Source organism: Pelophylax lessonae (assembly GCF_965119305.1).
Source record: "Pelophylax lessonae genome assembly, chromosome: 5".
Taxonomy (NCBI): domain Eukaryota; kingdom Metazoa; phylum Chordata; class Amphibia; order Anura; family Ranidae; genus Pelophylax; species Pelophylax lessonae.
The window spans coordinates 502,956,706-502,979,064 of NC_138772.1; positions in this window are offsets into that span (position 1 = coordinate 502,956,706).

Sequence of the window (22,359 nt, forward strand, 5' to 3'; positions counted from 1 at the left end):
ATAGAATACAGCACTACGTTCTGGGTTCAAAGCGGGGCTCATAGAAAGCAATATATTGTAGCAATGTATACAAAACTTCCTTTAATTGACTGAATCAGAGAGGTGGGCTGATGATGTCATGACCTTTTATTCAGTCAATCAGAGGAAGCTTTGTATTCATTACTAGAGATAGACTGAACACCCCCTCCCCGACCTCCGGTTCGGTTCGCGCCAGAGCTCTCGAACATTGTGGAAGTTCAGGCATAAATAATGAACCCTATTGACGTTTATGGAGCGCAAACTGGAAAAATCAAAAGTGCCCATTTTGAGGGCTTAGATGCTAGTTTTTCAGGCATACAAAGGGTATGGGGGTCAGGGTACTGCCCCAGGGGACATGTATCAATGAAAAAAAAAGTTGGTAAAAAAACAGCACTGCAGTAATGATTTACTGATGCTTTAAGTGAAAAAAAAATGAAAAATTCCTTTAAATATAGTGCCTGGGGGTCCCTTTAGTCTGCCTGTAAAGTGGTGCATTTGTACTGTGTATGGAACCTGCTGTAGCAAAAATTACATTTATAAAGGCAAAAAAATTGCATTTTTCTTCCAAAATTTCTGTATTTTATAAACAACAGCTTGGGGAGGCAGTCTTTATGATGAGGCCACAATTTGTTGCAATCGGAAAGCGATTAGAGATTTTTTTGGATAAATTCTGATGCCTGTTTGCAGACTTTGGATAGAAGTAGCAGGTTCAAAAAAATGGGCTTTGGTGGTGCCTTCACACCTTAAACCTATAGAGGTACTCTTGATAAAAACAAGAATTGACCTTGTTGTAAAATTTTTTAATTATATGCACCTGTCAAACAGGTGCAGAAAAAATGTGTCCTTGGGTGTTAACTGTGCTCATGAAACCTATACCAAAAAAATGTCTTTCAGATAACATCAACATCCACAAAGATAGGAAGCATAGACAGTCTTGCAGACATTCCAGATCCAGAAAACATTTAATCAGTGACATCTGCATCAAGGACTTGATAGCTGCTGCTAATCCAGGACTGATTCATTTTGATAAATGTCAGTCGGTCAACAGAGTCTGTGGACTGAATGCCTGTTCGGAAAGCACACTGGGTGTAGGGCAGTCCAGCAGCTCAACTGCATACTGGGAAAGTTCTGGCCAGTAGTTTAAACTTATGACCCAGTAACCCAATGAATCATCAACTGGAAAGCTCTCCATGTCTGTTTTGCCCCTAGATAATCTCTCACCATATGATGCGAACGCTGCTGATGGGTTGTTGAAGCTGACAGCCCTGGGCACCAATGACTAAAAAAATTTTGAAATGTATCACTGGGGCAGCCCCCTTCTTCACTGTACCTCTCTTGACCACGGGCAACATCACTAAACAGAGGAAATGGTGCTCTGCCTGAGGACAGACCATGTCCACCTTTGCCTGTGGACACAGACACTGTTGTTAATAAAGCAAAAGTGACCAGAGCTATGGAGTGAGTGGAAAGTATTATGCAAAATGGGTATTTGAGGTGTAAGCTTCCAACAACCGAACCCCTAAGGGTTAAAGATGAGTGTAGAAAACAAAGAGGTTGATAAAGGCGCTACCTATTGGTAATGAGATGCCAAAACCAAATGATGTACCCAACAAATATTTAAACCTTAGTCTACGTGACTTATTTCCATAAGGTGCACCAGAAATGACGTGGTTAATACACAGGAAGTGCACAAGTGACAAGACAAATTATATCTACTTGAAATATAAAGTGCACAAGTGATAAAAATGTCCCCACTCCACTAAGGGAAAGTACACAATTATTGTCCTAAGCCAGACAATGTACAAAAAATGATTAAAGTGCCAAGTGCAAATAAATAAGTAAACAATAACGGTGATGAAATTTTATTCCAAAAACAGAAATAATATACAGTGCAAATACAAGTGAAGGTATGGTGCTCACCGTATTCCCAAATTATATAATTTGTAATTTATAAGGTGCAAATAAATGAATATGAACTGCAAAATAAATAATCTATTCTAACAAAGTTCCTTCACCATTCCTTCACCAACACTTTCAGGAAGGAGTTCATATTTATTTATTTTACACCTCTTAAATCACAAATTATATAATTTGGGAATACGGTGAGCACCATACCTTCACTTGTATTTGCACTGTATATTATTTCTGTTTTTGGAATAAAATTTTATCACCGTTATTGTTTACTTATTTATTTGCACTTGGCACTTTAATCATTTTTTGTACATTGTCTGGCTTAGGACAATAATTGTGTACTTTCCCCTAGTGGAGTGGGGACATTTTTATCACTTGTGCACTTTATATTTACAAGTAGATATAATTTGTCTTGTCACTTGTGCACTTCCTGTGTATTAACCACGTCATTTCTGGTGCACCTTATGGAAATAAGTCACGAAGACTAAGGTTTAAATATTTGTTGGGTACATCATTTGGTTTTGGCATCTCATTACCAATAGGTAGCGCCTTTATCAGCCTCTTTGTTTTCTATACAGACACTGTTGGCTCTCTCACACTGTCATGGGAACATCTGCCTCTCCTGGTTGGCCTCCCAAACATAATGGGGGGGGGGGGGTGGGGGTGTAATACTGAAATGTAATAGAGACGAGGAAATGTGTACTTTAATGCACTTTAATCAATGGAAAGTGGTGTTTGGTGCTTGAGTACTCATTACAGAGGCACACTACACTGACACACTACAATATACTACAGTAAAACTGCACTGATGCACTTCAATTTACTGCAGTAAAACCGCACTGACATACTTCAATATACAGTAAAAGAAAATAAAGTGCAGCGCTATAAAATTACAAATAGTGCATAAAATCATTCACATTAAAATGTATAAAATGCACAATAAAAAGCATGTGGATCATAAATCATAAAGTCCTTAAAAGCTGATTTCCAAAGTGAAAAACAGGAATATTTAAAACGACACTGCAAACGTGACTCCTCCACCACAGATAATACAGCCTCTCACCTCCTGTATTCGACCACTAGGGGTCACAACACTTTGTATCAGTAAGCCAGAGGCAGCCAGAAGATCTGTATATCCAGGATCCAACAGGTTCACAGAAACTCGTGTATGGCAATCCGGAAAAGATAAATAAAACGATCTAATGCTCTCCGCTTAATTAAGGACATTTATTAAAGTAAAAAATAAAGCATCACTCACAAGCAAGGCACTGTCACAGTGCCAGATGAAAGCGAAAGTGCAGACATGTGTTCCAGAATCTCAGAGAGCTGCGGGTGACATCAGACTCCTTCCCCCTGTATGCATTACGTCAATAAGCATGACTTCCTCAGCAGGGGTAAGGAGGGAGACCGCACCCGCTCATTATAAAGGCGTCTCATAGCAACCAGAAGCCAGGTCATTACAAAACAGGAAGTGAAGGGGAATGGAAATCCTCCACCCCCCTTCAACCAAGGACCAGCCCAACTTCCTGTAGACACAGGAGATAAGAATAACAGAGCTGAACAGCAGTGGTCAGAGGAAATAAACAACACGGATTAACCCCTGAAGCTCCGCTGCAGCTCACCATCAGTGACTAAATAAATTATGGCAATATAATTGGAAATGCCCGAATAATTCACTGCCTAACATAGACAGTCGAGCAAAATATTAAATATTAAAATAAATATCCAATTTAAAACCAATATAAAATCGGAATAAGACAACAACCGCAGCTCTCCGATTGGAACATCATGCAGATTAAAAACATATACATATAAAACCTGCGCATAGAGAAATACATATATGTATAAATATAAATATAAAACATACAATATGCATGACCTACATGATACATGCAATAAAATTCCAAAAGAAAAACTGAATAATAAATAAAACAGATCTATTAACTATTAGAGATAAAACAATTCAAATCAAAATCGGCATTTAAACCTCCTGGTGACAGCACATGGGTCCGATAAATCCAGAAGGATTCTCTGCGACTCAATTGTCGCACAAAATTCCCACCCCTCCAATGATGGGCTGTTTTTTCAATGCCCCAAAATTTTAAACTGGTAGGGTTGCAATTGTGGTGTTTCTTAAAGTGTCTCGGCACGCTATGATTAGTCTTTCCTTTCCTGATCTTACTCATATGCTCACCTATGCGTACATGGAGCGGTCTAGTAGTTCTACCCACGTATTGCAACCCACACCCACACTGGAGCATATAAACTACACCCCGTGTGGTGCAGGTGACAAAATCTTTTATTACGTGGGTCTCATGAGTGGCAGTAGCAATAAACTCCTTTCTCCTTTTTAGATTTGCTTTAGAAGTCTTGCAAGCGGCACATCTGCCACAAGCGTAAAACCCCTTTAAATCTGGGAACAACCTGTTCTCAGCTCTAGACGGGGGGTCAACAACCCCAGGTGCTAAGCGATCCCTGAGAGTCGGAGCCCTCCTATAGATGAACTTAGGTCGTTCTGGAAGGGCGGGGTCTAAAATACGATCGCTTTTTAATATGGGCCAATGTTTAGCTACAATGCCCTCAAACTTTTTAAACTGGACATTATAGTCCAGAACCAGACTGAATTCATTATTGGCAGGTGTCCTTTGCGTTCCAGCAAGAACTACCTCCCTATTCACTGAGCTGACCTTCACTATTTCATTATCAATAAGTGCCGGATCATAACCCTTCTCAAGAAACCTCTTAGCAAGTACTTGCGACTGAGACCGGAAATCCTCTTCCGAGGAGCAGTTGCGCTTAATGCGCATGAACCCTCTCGGGATATTACATAGCCACAGATGGTGATGGCAGCTGTTCTTAGGTATGTAGGAGTTCCGGTCCGTCGGCTTGAAATAGGTGCGAGTTTTTAGGGCTCCATTTTCCTTAAATATCTCCAGATCCAAAAACACGATTTTTGAGTCGCTAACATTCCATGTTAACTTAATATTTTTGGTATTGGCATCAAGCCTCTGCATAAAACATTCCAAACTGGACATATCACCCTTCCATACCAAGACCAGATCGTCTATATAACGACGATAGCAGCTTAACTGGGGGGGACGGTTAGCAAAAATGGCTTCCTCCTCCCAGTGTGACATAAAGATATTAGCCACACTGGGAGCAAACCGTGCCCCCATAGCTACTCCCTTTGTCTGTAAGAAATACCTCTGGTCATACCAGAAGTAATTTTTCAGCAGGCAGAAGTCGAGACACTCCAGCAGGAATTTACAATGCCTAGAAGGTAATTCAGACTTGGATAGGGCCCATTTCACAGAGGTCAGGGCATCCTCGTGATTAATGATAGTATATAGTGACCCCACATCTGCGGTCACTAATATACTATCCGAAATGTCAGGTAAGTCAGACAACACTTGTATCGCATGCTTAGTGTCTTTTAAGTATGCAGTGGTGCCAACTACTATCGGTTGGAGGAAACAGTCGATGTACTGACCAAGTCTGGCCGTCACAGACTCAATGCCATTAACGATCGGGCGGCCCGGAGGCCTGGTTTGATGTTTATGGATTTTGGGTAGGAAGTAGATTATAGGGGTTTTACAAAAACGGGGATTTAGATAGGCCGCTTCCTTAGAGCTTAAAATCCCCCGTACTTTGCCCCTATCCACAAGACCTCCCAACTCCTTTTTAAACCTAACCATAGGGTTACTCGTGAGAGGGGAATATGTTTCCCCATCACCGAGCAACCGCTGCATCTCCTCCCGATAATAGGCACCACTCATAACAACCAGTCCTCCTCCCTTATCCGCAGGGCGGATCACAATGTCCTTCCTACCGTCTAATGTTTTGATACCTTTCTTAATCTGCTGAGGGTCATTCGCCCTCTTCAGCTTAAGTAAATCAAGATCTCTGCAGACCAGATTTTTAAACACTTCCAGATGTCTGGTATCAACATTCGGAGAATTGAACACAGACTTATTCCTCAGTTGTGAATGGATAGTGGTGTCCGTAGACACATTTCTTTGGACTGGGTTTGATAAAAAATACTTTTTAATATTCATTGACCTGACAAATTTTTGAATATTGATATAAGTATCAAACTTATTCATATTTTTTACAGGTGCAAATTTTAACCCCCTATCCAGGACTCGGACCTCATCCTCCGTTAGGGTAACACCGCTAAGGTTATAAATCCCTGTACCTATTGGGCTTTTGGCCTTTTGTGCCCTGCGTCCTCCCCTACATCCTCTTTTTTTCTTTTTCTCGATCTGTTCATGGGATACGATGGGGGGTGCCTCATGTTGGTTCCCTTTGGGGTTGATGGACCCGGTGGAGAATATATGGAGGGGGAACTGCGCTAACGCACTTGAATATACTCCCGTAAAAGTGAACTAATGCACTTCAATATACTCCGGTAAGTACACTAATGCAATATAATATACTGCAGTGGAACTGCGTTAACGCACTTAAATATACTGCAGTAAAAGTGCACTAACGCACTTCAATACACTGCCCTAAAAGTACATTAATGCACTACAATATACTGCCATAAAAGTACCCTGAAGCATTTAATTATACTGCAGTAAAAGTGCACTAATGCACGTCAATATACTGCCATAAAAGTGCACTAAATCACTTTAATATACTGCCGTAAAAGTACCCTTTAGAATTTCAATATACTGCAGTAAAACTGCACTAACGCACTTCAATATACTGCTATAAAGTGCACTAATGTACTCCAATATACTGCCGTAAAGTATCCTGAAGCATTTCAATATACTGTAGTAAAAGTGCACTAACGCACCTCAATATATTGCTGTAAAAGTGCACTAACGCACTTCAATATATTACCATTAAAGTTCACTAACGCACTTTAATATACTGCAGTAAATGTGCACTAATGCAATTCAATATACTGCAGTAAACATGTACTAGCGCACTTCAATATACTGTGGTAAACATGCACTAACACACTTCAATATACTGCAGTATAACTGCCCTTACACTCTACATTGATACACTTTAATATACTGCAGGTAACCTGCCCTGAAACACTAAACTGACACTACAGTAAAAATGAATGGTCCCACTAAATTCAGGCTGCACTATCGCTGTATTCACACTAATTTGAAGAAAAAATAAACAGTCGCACTACGTTCATGCTGCACTATCACTATATTCACAATACACTAACATTCTACACTCATAATAGAATCACAATAGCACACTACAGCACACTGACATGCTAATAGCAATATACAGAGTCATGTTCTATCTGTCTCCACTCAAATATCATATGGCTGCTCTAGGAGGAACCTTTTACAGTGTGGGGTGGGTCTATGAGCAATGAGACATTATTGGGCACAGTCATCATTACTTTTTCTAATCATGGCTCTAGCAGTGTTCTGTGTTGTGATTCTGCAAATCCTTCTTTCCTTCAGCCAATCAGGGCTTCTAATGCCCTGTGCAGCACACAGTGCATTGTGGGGTGCTCAGAGGGCCAAACAAATGGCCAAATGTCCCGACAATACGGGTCTTCCCCGAACTGGGTGAACAGTCAATGTTTGGCCCGAACTCATGCTCCAGCCGAACTGTTCATCAAACACTGTTCATTACTAGAATACATTGTTTTTTATGAGTAGCTGAGCACCGCTCAGATAGACTCTGTTGTGTTCCATGTATGAGACAAGAAGATCTCAAACCCTGGACACAGTGCTGTATGCAGCATGTAGCCTCAGCTACATACAGTTTATACAGCACATCCATTGGCCTCATATGTTGGTGAGGGATATACAGTAGTTTATTTGGGCCAGCTTGGCTTAAATAAATGATGTAAAGGGTCAAAGAAGCTGGAGTTCAGCTTTAAAGCAGTTCTAAAGTCTTTAAGATTTCTTTTAACTTAATGCATTCTCTGCATTAGGGTAAAAAAACATTTTGTAATGTGGTTCTCCCTAACACCCCCCACCCCTTATACTTACCTGAGACTGATCTAGATACAGAATTGTGCATGAGAACAGTGGCTCTTTCCACTCTCCCCCTCCTCCCAGGGCAGATTGATAGCAGTGGGAGCCATTGGCTCCTGCTTCTTTCAATAAACTCCTGTGATGATGGAGTGGGGGGGCAATGCCCCACTGTCTGTGTCAATGGACGCAGCCAGCGAGGCTCAGGAGCGAGACCAAATGAGTACTCCCCTTAGCAAGCGGCTTGGTTGCTCCAGGCAAGAAGGAAATAAAGAAGAGCAGGATGCATGTTGTAGTTGATTGAAAATCAGCAGTCGTACAGTACCTCACAAAAGTGAGTACACCCCTCACATTTTTGTAAATATTTTATTATATCTTTTCACTGAAGAAATTACACCTTGCTACAATGTAAAGTCGTGAGTGTACAACTTGTATAACAGTTTAAATGTGCTGTCCCCTCAAAATAAATCAACACACATCCATTAATGTCTAAACTGCTGGCAACAAAAGTGAGTACACCCCTAAGTGAACATGTCCAATTTGGACCCAATTAGTAATTTTCCCTCCCTGGTGTCATGTGCCTCGTTATTGTTATAAGGTCTCAGGTGTGAATGGGGAGCAGGTGTGTTAAATTTGGTGTTATCACTCTCACTGGTGACTGGAAGTTCAACATGGCACTTCATAGCAAAGAACTCTCTGAGGATCTGAAAAAAAGAATTGTTGCTCTACATAAAGATGGCCTTGGCTATAAAAAGATTGCCAAGACCCTGAAACTGAGCTGCAGCACATTGACCAAGACATTATAGCTGCTTAACAGGACAGGTTCCACTCAGAACAGGCCTCGCCATGGTCGACCAAAGAAGTTGAGTGCTCAGCGTCATATCCAGAGGTTGTCTTTGGAAAATAGAGTATGAGTGCTGCCAGCATTGCTGCAGAGGTTGAAGGGGTGGGGGTCAGCCTGTCAATGCTCAGACCATACGCCGCACACTGCATCAAATTGGTCTGCATGGCTGTCATCCCAGAAGGAAGCCTTATATAAATTTGATGCATAAGAAAGCCCACAAACAGTTTGCTGAAGACAAGCAGACTAAGGCAATGGATTACTTGAACCATGTCCTGTTGTCTGAAGAAACCAAGATAAATGTATTTGGTTCAGATGGTGTCACGTGTGTGTGGCAGCAACCAGGTGAGGAGTACAAAGACAAGTGTGTCTTGCCTACAGTAAAGCATGGTTGTGGGAGTGTCATGGTCTGGGGCTGCATGAGGGCTGCCAGCACTGGGGAGCTACAGTTCATTGAGGGAATTATGAATGCCAACATGTACTGTGACATACTGAAGCAAAGCATGATCCCCTCCCTTCAGAGACTGGGCTGGAGGGCAGTATTCCAACATGATAATGACCCCAAACACACCTCCAAGACGACCACTGCCTTGCTAAAGAAGCTGAGAGTAAAGGTGATAGACTGGCCAAGCATGTCTCCAGACCTAAACCCTATTGAGCATCTGTGGGGCATCCTCAAATGGAAGGTGGAGGAGCGCAAGTTCTCTAACATCCACCAGCTCCGTGATGTCGTCATGGAGGAGTGGAAGAGGATTTCAGTGGCAACCTGTGAAGCTCTGGTAAACTCCATGCCCAAGAGGGTTAAGGCAGTGCTGGAAAATAATGGTGGCCACACAAAATATTGACACTTTGGGCCCAATCTGGACATTTCCACTTAGGGGTGTACTCACTTTTGTTGCCAGCGGTTTAGACACTAATGGCTGTGTGTTGAGTTATTTTGAGGGGACAGCAAATTTACACTGTTATATAAGCTGTACACTCTCTACTTTACATTGTAGCAAAGTGTCATTTCTTCAGTGTTGTCATACGAAAAGCTATAATAAAATATTTACAAAAATGTGAGGGGTGTACTCACTTTTGTGAGAAACAGTATTTCTGACTGACAGTAATAATGTTTTGTTAAGAGCAGACAGAAAATGCAACAATGATATTGGATGCAAAAAAAGTTAAAGTAGATGTAAACCCTAATTGAATTACACTTAGGCTGCAATAACACTTTTGTGTAGCTGGAGCACGTTTTCCTGCTCGCGATTTTGTCTGAGCGATTTGAACACAAATTTTTGTGCCGCATAGAGCCAGCCCATTCATTTGAAAGGGCTGCCTTATGAGCATTTGTCTCCCAAAAAGAAGCTAAGGCTCCTATTTGGGTGAAACTTCATGCAATTTTTAAAGGCTCGGTTTGCCACAATTACCATGTGATCCTGTTGCATCCTGTTGCAGAGTAGCATCATTTTTGAGGTGCCATTAAGGGATAATGGCCCCCAAAGGTGCAGTGTGTGTTTAGTGCAGCGATCGCTGCTCATTTTGGAATCGTGGCGATATTGCCTGTTATTCCAAAACTCAAGGTGTAAATGGAGCCTTAGTTTGCTAAATCACTGCATTTCATAAACAACTGTTCATTTGTTTAACCACCTCAAGACCAGCTGGCTCTCCTGCGCAAACCAACGTAGGGATACGTCAGCTCGCAGGAGCGGGTCTCAGGCTCGTGCGTGCTGCCGCCAGTGAGATTGCGTGCTTGCTCTCTAGCCCAGAAGCTAAGCAATGGGTCCAGTGGCCGCAATGGATGCCAGGAACCCAGCGATCGCTGCAGGGACTGACAGAAGGCGGTGTAAACACGGCACACCGCTCATCTGTCACTGTTTGAAACAGGGCTCCTGTGTTCCTGTTATTTCGGAACACAGGAGCCCTGTGTCCATCCACCAAGTCTGGCCCCCACAGAATCACCCCTCAGGTACACATTTAACCCTTTGATCGCCCCTGGTGTTAACCCCTTCCCTGCCAGTGTCATTATTACAGTAACAGTGCATATTTTTAGCACTAATTACTGTAGTAATGTCACTGGTCCCCCTCAAAAGTGTCAAAAATGTCAGTTAGGGGTCCGATCTGTCTGCTGCAATGTTGCAGTCCCGCTAAAAAAATTGCAGATCGACGCTATTACTAATAAAAAATAAATAAAAATATGTTGCAAAATAAAAATTGGCCAAAAATTATGAAAAATTTAGATTTTTTGATTTTTTTTATTGGGAATGTTATATAGCAGAAAGTGAAAAATACTGCTTTTTTTCAAAATTGTTGCTCTTCTTTTGTTTATAGCACATAATCAAAAAACCACAGAGGTGAACAAATACCCTGTTTGTGGGAAAAAAGGATTTACGACCCTGCAGTTGTCAGTTAAAGTAACGCAGTGCCAAATCGCAAAAAATGGCCTGATCATTAAGGGGGCTAATCCTTCCGCTCCAGAAGTGGTTAAATCACATTTTTATTTTTACCTTTTTTCTATCCTTTGTTGCATCTTAGCAATGCTAATCTCCTGCACTTTCTCCATTCCAGCCATCAATAGCTGTATGTTATTTCTCACGGTAATTTTTCGTAAAACAATGAACTGTTTGAACAACCAATTCTACACTGCTCAAAAAAATTAAAGGAACACTTTTTGATCAGAATGTAGCATCAAGTCAATTAAACTCCTGGGATATTGATCTGGTCAGTTAAGTAGCAGAGGGGGTTGTAAATAAGTTTCAGCTGCTTTGGTGGTAATGAAATTAACAACAGGTGCACTAGATGGGCAACAATGAGACTACCTCCAAAACAGGAATAGTTTTACAGATGGTGACCACTGACATTTTCTTTTCCAAACTCATTTTTCTGAATGTTTTTTTACTAGTGTTGCATTTGACCAGGATCAGTGTCACTACTGGTAGCATGAGGCGATACCTGGACCCTATAGAGGTTGCACAGGCAGTCAAACTCCTCCAGGAGTTCAGTGGGTCCTGGGTTCCTCTGGGTTCCTCCCGGTGCATGACAATGGCCGGCCTCATGTGGCAGGAGTATGCAGCCAGTTCCTGGAGGATGAAGGAATTGATACCTTAGGTCACTCTCGTCTGACCTAAATCAAATAGAACACCTCCGGGACATTATGTTCTTGTCCATCCGGCACCGCCAGGTTGCACCTCAGCCTGTTCAGGAGCTCAGTGTTGCCCGGTCCAGATCTGGGAAAAATACTATCCCTGGACACCATCTGTCATCTCATTAGGAGCATGCCCTGATGTTGTCAGGTGTGCATACAAGCACGGGGGGGGGGGGGGGGGTCATACAAACTACTTAATACCATTTTGAGTTGCTGCAAAGAAATGTTTAGCAAAATGGACTGGCCTGCTGCATTATTTTTTTACTTTGATTTTCGGGGTGTCTGTGAATTCAACCCTCTGTAGGTTGATCATTTTTATTTCCATCAAACAATGTGGCATCCTTTCGAACCTAACACATTACCCAGTCCATATGAGTATAGATATCCAGCATGATATTTTTCCCTGTTGAGATCTTATGTGTTTTAATGTATCCCTTCAATTTTTTTGAGCCGTTTTAGTTTACATGGGAAGTCCATGTGACATGGTGACAACACAAGAGCTCAGCTGGGAGACAGGGGCAAAGTGCTGTCACCCAATAACCATAAGTGTCCAAACAACGTCCTTCATAGCAGGTTTACCAGGTATCATTTTGAAGAAAGCTGCAGATATAAAAATATTGAAAGCTACTTTTGAAATTGACATTGCCAAGTTGAAACCTATATACAATTTAAGTGATTGGATTTACAGAAACGTTAAAAAGAACATTTAAATTGGTAAAAAAAAAATGTTATGTTTTGCTGTGTTTTTATTTATTTTTTTTGCTTGAAAACATTCTCAAAGGTAAAATTAGCATGTATATCAGCAATCTAAACCACACATACATTTTAAATAAATCTTTTCAATCTTGCACAAATACATGGCAGAAGCATTTTATTGGTAAATGATCAATCATTGATTCCGATCCTCATCCATTTTCATGAAAGAGTTTATACAGAGAATACTGATCAGCAGTGAAGAACTTGGCAGTAATAATAATGAAAGAAAATGTACTTTACACTTTTATCTTGAAAAAAATAGTATATGTAATGTACATCACATTTAGATTTAGCTTTAGGTTCCTGCTCTCAGTTCACTTGCACACTGGAGAAAAACTAGGTTATTGCTCGAAAGAAATGAACACACTTTTATCTGAAAAATATAGGTAAAGTATTGCATAAAGTTTACATATATGATCTGTTTTATATGGCTGTGCAATATGTAGAAAGTGTCAATGTTTTTTACAGCCTCTAAATATAGCTTGCCACCGCCCCTCATGTTCTATAAGTTTTGAATTTAATTGTTTTTATTAAAAGTTTAATAAAGGTTACAATTCTTAACAAGAAAAAAAGGTAACCATGTCCAACCATGGCCAATTCAAAATCAGCTGTCACATCACTTAATGCTCATATAGAACTCACCAACCCTAAGCACTAATCACTATCAGGGAAGTAGAAGATAGGCATACACCTCATGGATCTTCTTAGGCTGGCCATACATTGGTTAGATTTATTTTTGTTTAACCAGCAGGTTGATCAAAATACCTTACCCGATTCCCCCATCCACACAGTCAATGTGGATGCAGTAATCCTCCCAGCTGTGTCATTGTATTCTGATATCAGGGAGATTTCTCTGTCATCAGAATGCACAGCCTACTACCTGCAGTGATGATCGAGAGGAAATATACCAACAAGGCAGTTGAACAGATGTTTATCAGTAGATCGATTTATGATCAACCACAGTGGTCACACACATGGATTGAAATTCAATTCTGATGTCTCTTTCTGGCACATAGCTTGTGGAATTTGGGAAGTATATCAAATGATTCTTCAGAATTTCCAACTGAGCTACGTGCCAGAAAGAGACATCAGAATCGTTGCTGTCGTCACTTTCCATACCTGATGACAAATTTTCCCACGAATCGCTATAGCTCAGTTCTTCAAGTAACTCCGTTTCACTGTCGCTGTTTTCCAGTTTGTCTAAAAGCCCTTTTGTGCAAAAAGAGGCAGGGCACTGGAAAAGTGTCCAGGTGCAATCCTGTGGTGAAATGGCATGATACAGTGTAGTCCTTTAGGATCACAGCTTTGTATCATGTCATTTAGTGTATTTACATTTTTTAAATTGCCGCCGGTTCCACCCCCCTGCATCGCAACGATCGCAGTGAAGGGAACCGGAAGACAGGTGGCAGCAACGGCCGAACACACAGTGGAAGGACGGTGGGAGGACGGCGGGGAATCGCAGGGGAAGGTGAGTTTTAATATGTAAAACAACAGATTTCCATGCAAAACAATGTACCGCTTTTAGCACAGAAATCTCGGCATAATCAGACTGCCAGGGAGGTTAAATAAAATAATTCCGACTGTCTCCAATAAGTGCTGGAGATGTAATGAAGAACAAGGCACCCTGCTACATATCTTTTGGTCATGCTCACTGACCCAGCCATTCTGGCTACAAATTCACAGAAATCACAGGTTGCCCCTTAGACTATTCGCCTGCCCAGTTTTTACTTCACCACTCAGATCTCCCGGCTAACCACTATCGCAAAACCCTTCTTCCATATATGATTAATGCAGCCAAAATGTGTATTCTGCTACACTGGAAATCACTTTAACCCCCATCCATCTTGGAATGACTCCAAAAGGTCAATAAAATAGCTAAAACAGAAAAATTGGGGGCGTGGCTTGGCGCTGATCGTGGATGGCCGCCTAATCTCCTAGCTCCCGGCCAGCTCGAGAGAAATCAGCCTTAAGAAGAGCGATCTTTCTTCTCCCATACACCTAGGAAGGATGAGTAGATCTAGCACACATTCCTCTCCCTCCCGATCCCGCTCGCCGAGAGATCTGACGCCGGGTCGCACCCGCAGCATACCGGACCTGTTCCGTCAGCCGCAGATATCACGCGAGGCCCCGGCTCCAAGTCAGGCCTATGCGGAAGTGACCCGGGGAACCCACACTCGCTCCACAACAAGAGAGCAGGCGATACCTACACCCCAAGGCATCACACCCTCAGCCATGGACACACTAGCCCCAGCGACTACCCCCCCTCCGCTACCATATGTCACCCTCCCAGACCTCCGCTCCATTGCGGATGAACTGAAGGCCTCCCTAGCCATGGCAGTAATTGAACTGAAAGGGGAAATATCCTCTATAAACTTAAGGGTGTCAGAGGTTGAAGATAAAGTCGCAGCGCAGGAAGAATCCATTCATTCCCTGACTGACACAATGCACTCTCACGATACCCAATTTAGAGACATGCAAAGACAACTGGAGGATCTCGACAACAGAGGTCGGCGTCACAACTTAAGGGTGAGGGGCCTACCCGAGTCGATTGAGCAGACGCAGATCATGAGAGCTACCACCGCCATCTTTAATGATGTCCTGGGAAGACCTCTTGAAACCCCCATTGAATTTGAACGTCTCCACAGAGCTCTGCGACCCAAACCAAGGGATACCGACCCCCCAAGGGACATCATCTGTTGTGTAGTCAATTTTAAACTAAAGGAAGATGTCCTAAGGAGAACAAGAGACAGACGTTCCCTCCTATACCATGGCACGGAAATAAAGATTTTCCAGGATCTTTCCCCGATAACCCTCCAACGCAGAAGAGATCTGCGGCCTCTGCTAGACTCCTTAAGATCCAGAAACATCCAGTACCGGTGGAAATTTCCGTTCTGCCTATCAGCTTCGGCAAACGGTCGCACAGCTAACCTGAAGGTTCCGGAAGAACTCGCTAATTTCTGCAATGCAATGAACATACCGCTCATTGACCTGCCTGACTGGTACAGACCTCTTAACACCCAAAGGCTACGAAGATCGACCTCAATGGATGTAGTACCAGAGAGGGATGATCTCCACATTACACGACCAAGAGTATCATCACACGGCAGTGAATCCCCCGACCGCCTAAGGAACCAAGTCTTCCTGAGCCCCACGGCTTCTCCAGTGCATCGTCGGCCAAGACAAGAGTAGAACTCCTCAACCTGACTTGTCTGACTCTCCAGTACCTTTCCTCGTTCCCCCTGCCCTTTCTCTTATTTTTCCGCTTTCTCCATCTATCCCTGCCCACACTCCCTATTTGCCCCCATCTGCTCTTTCCAACAGATTTCGAGCTACTCAAGAACGGAGGTCCGGACATACATCAAGGGTACCACCTGAGATTGTGAACTTCCAGACGCATATATATCCTCTTTCCTCTGATGATCGTGACCGAGGATGGGTAATGTACTCTTCACCACACGATCAACCTTTATATTTAGACTTTCCCATCTTCTTATTTTGCAAACCCACACAACAGAGACTGCCTTGCATCCATCCATTTTTCTTTTCCTTTTAAGAGATTTTTGCTACTGAGCCTTAGAAGAATACATTCTTTACGGTCTCGCCACACAAATACTATACCCTGCTTAATGTGTACCCCGCTATTGGATCCTCTTTTCGGGGTGTGGACTGTGAGAGAGGGGGGGAAGGGGTTTAAGGTAAGAAAATAAGAAGGGAAGGGAAAAAAAAAAAAAGGGTAGTAATATCAAACAGAAAGGCTCCCAGGAAGATGAGGAGGCTGACATTAAAAACATAATACATAGACACCTATAGAATTGCTTCGACCCTGATGCGATAGGTGTCCCTGAACAACTTTATAGTGTAAGCCCGCCTGAATAGACGAATGGGAATGTCTTGGGCCACATTACCCCTTGCATTTCACATTTTAGAGTACAACCACAGGGACCGGCCCTATTGTCCCTCGAGCAGGTTGGAGCGGTCAGCACTATTCCCCCCGTCTCTCACACTTCCACCCCGCACCTGGGGAGGGTCTATCACGAAACCTCCTCTTGATGCATACGATACAGATTGTTTACAGGTAGATCAATACGATAAGAATGAGAATGTTGTGAGTTGGGAGGAGAGATGGGAATGGAGGGAGGAAGGAGGGAGGAGGGGAGGGAGAGGGTATCTCACTACAACACTATGACTTTAATGTTTATATACATTATGACTTTATTGTTTTATGTATGCAAATCACTATCTCCCCACCTCCACCTCTTATCAGTTCATTAATCTCAGGCTCCCCTTTAATCATATAATGGTACCTCCTACCCATGTGGCTTCGAATCGGTTACTTGCTCTCGCTCTGCAGAAATGTCTCAGAAGGGATAGTTCCCTGTATATCCCCAAACTCACTTCCAAATCCTTTACTCTTGTTAACACGAAAGATCATTCAAATCTCCCTCCCCCATATCTCTCGGGCCGGCCGGCCCATGATTCCTTCATTTTTGTTTACCTCGATCATTTGCCAACCGCTCACCCCACAAGACAGACAGAGTCGAGTTGATCGCCTCATCTGTCTACACCTCCGATATCTGTACATTCAGATAGGTGTGATTGTTTTTCACACTCTATACTTCGGTTTTACCCCTCCACCTATATACCCCACCCCTCTCCCCCTTCCCTTCTATCCCACCCTCCTTCCTTTAGCTCTCTCCCCCTCCACCCCCTTCCCCCATCGGTCTCTGCCACCCGGTCACACTAAGCTGACTGTGATTGACCGCTCTCACAACTCTCTCCAGGAATAGCTTCCAGTCCCAACTTCATGATGACTCCTCCTCAGGCTCTCCCCAATCCCCTCCAAGTTAAGGTTGTATCCCTGAACGTAAAAGGTTTAAACATACCCGAGAAACGCAGTCAAGTCCTTGAAATTATGCACAAATCGAAGGCGGATATAGTTTACCTGCAAGAGACTCACTTTCACTCACACAACACCCCAAAACTCAACAACTTCCGATACCCCACAGCTTACCTAGCCACCAACCCTTTAGGGAAAACAAAGGGAGTAGCAATCCTTATATCTAAAAACCTTGATTGGAAATGTACTGACTCCCTTATTGATCCTGACGGACGATACATTATCCTGAAAGGATTCTTAGCTCAGAAACCCATCACCTTAGCTAACATCTACTCCCCGAATTCTGCACAGGTACCCTTTTTTAGGAAGATCTCCTCCTTACTTGCTGAAAACCAACAAGGAATCACAATCCTGGGGGGAGACTTTAACGTAGCGTTGTATCCTATCCTAGACTCCTCCTCAGGCACTTCATCCCTCCCATATAAAGCCCTCAAACAAATTCGTCAATCCCTCCAAGACCTACTCCTACATGATACCTGGCGTACCCTAAACCCCTCCACAAAAGACTTCACATTTTTCTCTTCTCCTCACCAAAGATATTCCAGGTTAGACTATCTATTCCTGTCCCAGAAAGACTTACCCCTGATCAAAAAGGTCACAATTGAACCAATGCTAATCTCCGATCACCACCCAGTTTCCCTGACAATCTCAATCCCTGGAGACTTCTCATATAACAAGTTTTGGAGGTTAGACTCAACGCTTCTCACTCATGAACCCGACATCCAATATTTGAGGAATAAAATTACAGAATACTTCTCTGAAAATACCACTAATGACATTTCCCCCATCACGATTTGGGAAGCCCATAAATGTGCACTAAGAGGAGTTCTTATTTCTCTCAAATCTTCAAAGAAGAAAGCGCACCAAGCACGTACTCAAGCAATTATTAATAAAATCCATTCCTTAGAAAAAAATCACAAAAGCACCAGAGCTCACCACACATACCTTGAACTAGTACATAACAGACAACTCCTCCTAGAGGAACTTCACATCAAAATTAAACGTAAATTTATCCTTCAACAAAAATTATTTTACGAGTTTGGGAACAAGAGTAGTAAATTCCTCGCTAAAGCCCTCCAAGAAAAAAGAGCCAAATCCTCCATTCATTTGATCAAAGACACCCAAGGACACACCTTTGTCAGAACCCCAGACATCGCAAACCAATTTGAGAAGTATTACACCCAGCTTTATAACCTAGGTCATTCAATTCCGATTCACACCCAGAACTCCCTCATACAAGATTTCCTTCAGAAATCCCATACTAAAACTCTTAACAATTCCCAATCCCAAAACCTGGAACAGCCCCTTTCAGAGGAAGAGCTCAAACTAGCTATTTCTCAGCTAAAAGCAGGAAAAAGCCCAGGCCCAGATGGCTTCACAGCCCCATATTACAAAACCTTCACAGACCTTCTATCATCTCCGTTACTAAAAGCCTTTAACTCGCTGGCTTCTCCCCCTTATCCCCATCACAGATTGCTTGACGCACACATATCAGTAATACCAAAGGATAACAAGGACCCAACCTCAGTAATTAACTACAGACCCATCTCTCTACTTAACGTAGACATCAAACTTTTCGCCAAAATTATCGCAAATAGACTGCTACCCCTGGTCCCGATGCTAATTGACAAAGATCAAGTGGGATTCGTCCCCGGCCGCGAAGCTCGTGACAACACGGTTAAAGCTATTAATATCCATCACTGGATGACCTCTCATAAAGTAAAGGGCTTTATGCTATCCCTCGACGCCGAGAAGGCGTTCGATAGGCTAGATTGGAATTACATGAGGCAGGTCCTTCAACACATTGGCATTCCGGACCGATTACTCACTCTAATTCTGTCTCTGTACTCCACACCTAAGGCATGTGTCAGAGTCAATGGAAGCCTATCGGACGCCTTCTCCATAGGAAACGGGACTAGGCAGGGCTGCCCCCTATCACCAATTCTATTTGTCCTTACCTTGGAACCTTTTTTGCGTACACTTGATCGGAACCCGAACATTTCTGGCATAACCATCTCCCATCGTACGTATAAGATAGCAGCGTTTGCTGATGACATTTTATTATTTCTTAGCGACCCCCTCCTCTCCATCCCGTCACTTTTACAAGAATTTAAACTTTTTCAGACACTGTCCAATTTTAAAATAAACTTCTCAAAGTCAAACGCCCTCAACATTACCCTATCCAAAAGATTGATAGACCAATGTAAATCGAACTTTCCATTCCAATGGGCTCAATCTTCCATCAAATACCTAGGCATTCACCTTACGAATAACCTGAACGAACTATTCCCCACTAACTTTCTCCCAGCTCTACAAGCAATCAAAGACGACGTTAAGAAATGGTCCAGACCACATTTCTCTTGGTTTGGACGAGCCGCCATCCTTAAAATGAACGTTCTACCACGTTTATTATTCCTCCTTCAAGCTATCCCCATCAAAATCCCAAAATCCTTCTTTGCCTCCTTCAAATCTTTATGCTCCAAATTCCTCTGGTGTCAAAAAAAACCCAGGCTCTCTTTCGCGCTACTTTCAAAACCCAAAATAGATGGAGGCATTGGCCTGCCTGATTTACAAAAATATTACTGGGCATGCCACCTAACTAGAATTTTGGATTGGTTCCTACATGAACCCAACAAAGATTGGGTGACACTTGAGAAATCCTTCTGCAATACTCCCCTCAAGTCATTAGTGTGGCTCAATTCTGAACACATACCTATGCCCGTAAAAAAACATCCCCTCTTGAATACCACCCTATCCTCCTTTAGAGATACCTGCAAGCTAGCATCTATTTCCTCAACCCCAAGCCCCCTGACCCCAATCAAACACAATCCAGACTTTCCTCCGGGTATGTCCTCTTCATTCCTACGAGATTATTGGAATAACGACTCCATTGAAGCTTTCCGCTTTTTCGACAAAGGATCCCTCTTAGAACGCCTTCAGTTCAAATCACCCACCACGCCTTCCCCCATACCCAATTGGACCTACTTTCAAATTAGGCATTTTCTCAAATCCTTGAATCATAACGGGGCCCTTTCCAGAGATCTCACCCCATTCGAGAAGCTTTGTACTAGCACTATTCCACAACGCCATCTTATTTCGGTAACATACAATCTCCTGGTTTCGGAAATCAAAGAACACACTAACAAAGCTAAGCCCAGATGGGAATCAGACCTCAACCTCTCCTTGTCTGAAAAAGAATGGCAAAATCTATGCCACATTGCCCATAAAAGCTCCCTCAATGTATCCACACAAGAAAATTGCTACAAGTTGCTAACTAGATGGTACAGGACCCCTTCACTCCTACATAAATACAACCCAGATATCACTGACATTTGCTGGAGATGCCACTCTGATACAGGGACACTTATCCATATCTACTGGTCCTGCCCAAAAATACAACCATTCTGGGTATCTATCCATGAAACCATCACGAAAGACCTAAAAATTGATATCCCTTTCTCTCCTGCGCAATACCTCCTGAACTATACTATTGTCCCACCCTACAGGTACTGTAAATCTCTCTCTCCACACCTAATCAATGCAGCCAAAGCATGCATTCCAATCCACTGGAAATCAGATGTAATTCCACATAAACGGGAATGGCTTCACAAAATGGACAAAATTGCTAGATTAGAAGAGCTAGTTGCGATCGCACGAGATAGAACAATCTCCTATGCTCACACTTGGGCTCCCTGGAAATTATTTCGAGACCCACAAAACCATACATTGCTAACCATCACTCCCACCTTTACAACTGATCCTTCAGTTTCCACCACATGACCTTCGTTCCCTCTAATACTTTGCCTCATACATCATGACAACCCTTGGCTTCTCGCACACACACCAAGACCGACAGCACATCGGTAGACCCCTCTCACCCCTAAACAAGGGCTGTAAGTGAGAGAGGTTTACAGAGCACAATGCGGTAAGCCCAACACCAACCCCGTATACTGCCTTTTCTCATTTTCGGTCATCTTAATGTTTTTAACCCCCCCAGGCTGGCAGGGCGGAGACCGATGACTCCCTACCCTTCTTTCCCCCTTCCTCTCCCTCCCTTTATCCCCCCCACCCCCTACCCTCCCCAATTTTGATGAGTAGGTGTCCTCTCCTCCCCGGAGTGGTCACCTCCCACCAAATCATCTTACTCCTACATATAGTCTTAAATGTTTGGCATTTCTTTCCATTTATTATCATATCAACTTCTCTCTAACATCCCAGTAGATATCTTGCAACATACCCCCTGTATCTTACCTCAAAGTCACATACACCGAGATGTGCCTACAGTTATCTACTTTATTGTATTATGGTTAGAATAGTACTTCCAACTTGACACAATTGAGCTTCAAGTTGACACTCGTTTTCTCTCTAGCTTTATAATGACTTAGTATTGACGGCCACTCCTGTTGAGTCTCCTGTTTGTTAAAAGGTCAAGCCTTTCAATACGTGTCTTACGTTGATACTCGTTTTCTCTTGGATTATTTGTAATAACTTTTCAATATGCTATGTTGCTGTACATTGTATGTACTGTCTATACGTTGACTTATAAGAGACTGTATGTATTCTTTACATTGTTATAATTCTTTCAATAAAAATTTTTTGGAAAAAAAAAAAAAAGAAAAATTGATTTCAATATCCCAAGACACCACAACTGACTATGGACAGTCTGGACACATTTCTACGCCACAATGAAATATGCGTCACTAACGCAACAAGCGCACCCTCACTCTTCACACTAGATACTTACCGCACAAAACTTCTGGGGACAACCCCCCTGTCCCTTACATCCCCCTTTACATAGCACTTTTCATGGAGCCTCTCACCCCTAGCAAAGGGACGAGTATGAGAGGTCCCATAA